The sequence below is a fragment of the Euphorbia lathyris genome, chromosome 9 (assembly GCF_963576675.1).
Source record: "Euphorbia lathyris chromosome 9, ddEupLath1.1, whole genome shotgun sequence".
NCBI lineage: Eukaryota > Viridiplantae > Streptophyta > Magnoliopsida > Malpighiales > Euphorbiaceae > Euphorbia > Euphorbia lathyris.
The window spans coordinates 29,922,691-29,924,984 of record NC_088918.1 but is presented as its reverse complement, the minus strand read 5'-3'; positions in this window follow the sequence as shown (position 1 = coordinate 29,924,984).

Sequence of the window (2,294 nt, the reverse complement as noted above, 5' to 3'; positions counted from 1 at the left end):
AAAGACATAGGTACTTGTAAAGTTTATGGAGTAATGGATTGATTCGCTAATGAGAACACTATATGGCCATTGGTCATAAGTGCATCTCATGTAATAATTATATACGAATTATTAACCCGAAATTACTATGACTCCTAGAGAAGACACACTATACTTTGACGTATGCTTAATGGCCCCATAAAAGGTGCCAAGTATGAGTACGGTTGGGTATGCTCTAAATCATTCTAAGGTCTATGAGTAAAGTGAGGGAATTGATACTCTCCTTAACGAAGAACATATATCATCGACCACTTGATTAATGAGACTAAGAAGTGTGTGGCCATACCCAAATAAGGTGATAAGAGTTATCGCACATTTGAACTAATCAGTTCACTTAGATACCAAGGAACGTTTGAGCACAAAATGATGGTGATAGTAACATGCCTCGTGTTAGATCGGATATCATGAAGTAAAGGATCGTGTAAAATTACAATAGACATCTGTTAATTTATATATGACATTCATCTAATTTGGATAGTCGTAATGGATTGCTATAGTCCGCTTATGACCTATGTGCTGAAAGCTAACTTTATGCCCATTGCCAAAATTAGGTGAACCTACATGATTAGACGTGAGAAAGTTTGGTTACACTATAAGAAAAAACGCTATCACCTACGGAATGGACCGATGGAAAAATTTGTGTCGGTAATACCGACGGAACACCGACGGAAATGCTGTGGCGGAAATCACCTACACTTTCACCTATGGATTCCTAGAATGTGTATGTGATTATTAATGGGATTATTCTGGCTCTTATTACCTACATTTATTGTAGGTAATTATAAGTGTCGGTGATGACACCAACAAAACTTATTTGTGGACCTACAAAAAAAATGTGTAGGTGAATATAATATTGAAAAAATGAATTAGAACTAATATAATATCATAAAATTAAAATTAAAAAACAAATTACTAATATAAATTGTTTTTATCTTTTGGAACCATAACCCTAATTTTCTCTCGTGCTTCCAAATCAAAAATTGGAACCCACCCTCTCTCCTCTCAAAATCGTTTTTCTTCCTTGCCTTCACCATGACGGCGCTGGTTGCTCTTGTTCTTCCTCTCACTGGCTACTGCGACTGTTCTTTCTCTAATTAGCATCGTTGTTCTAGTTCTTTCAGATCTGCTCGGTTGCGTTCCATCTACTCTCTTCTCCAGGTATCCATCTCATATTTCTCTTTGTGTTTCCCTCTTCTCTCTGCTCACGACCGTTAATATTCTCTTTCTCCTCCACTCCCTCTCGATCTACTTTTCTTTCCCCCTATCTTCTATCATTGGCTGCCGGTGAGCTCTTTGGGTGATACGAGATAGGACTGGGACTCGAAGGAGGCCGAGACCAACAACTTCCCCAATACCAGATCTGTATACCAGCAATGGTTTGGTTTTTAATCTACACACCAGATCTGTGTTCTATAAGCTCATGGTAGAAGAACTCCATTTCTCTCTTATAGAGCTCAGATTTCTTCTTCAAGTGAAACATGAGTTCTCAAGTTTTCATATCTACTTCTTTTTTTTTATCTGTTTCAGATCTACCAGGTCTCTTCTCTCTCTGCTTCCAAGAGCTGTTGTTTCTACTCTAGTAATATCTTATTTCCATTTGTTGTTTGGATTGGTACTAATTGAATCTTTATTCATATAATTATGGCATTAATTTTCTTTTGTTTTAGAACTGATGTTTTGCTTGAATTTTCTGGCTCTTTGTTTGAGATTTGTTTTTTCCATCTTTGAATTGATGTTTCTCTTTCAATTTGGAGTTTTAAGGTTCCTGAATGAGTTAGTTCTTCTCAAAAACTGATTTTTATTGTATTTCTTGCAAGAGGTCGAGTTGTAACTGCAATAGTTGCAGTTTCATTCACTAGAAAGGCATATGTCCTATCTCTAGATTTTGGGAGGACTGGGTTTACTAATGCTTTTGCTCAATGGGTTTTATTTCTATGGGTTTGCTTCTTTCTTCCACAAAATCACTCTCCTCGCTTCTTATTTAGTACCCATCTCCATATCTAACTATCAAAGCTTTGTTACAGGTTCTTTGTTTTCTACCTTTTAATTTAAAAAACTTAGTTTTCTGTAAGAATGTGTTTCTTTTTAGTTGCTACTTGGACTTCATTTTTGTTTCATGAAAATTGCTTACTTAATGAAAAGATGTAGTCTTTTTCATTTTTTAACCTTTTAATGAATGTTTGTTTTCGTCATTTGTTGATATATGCTACTAGTCTCTGGGTTTTCTTCGCTTCATGCATTATTTTAAGTTTGAC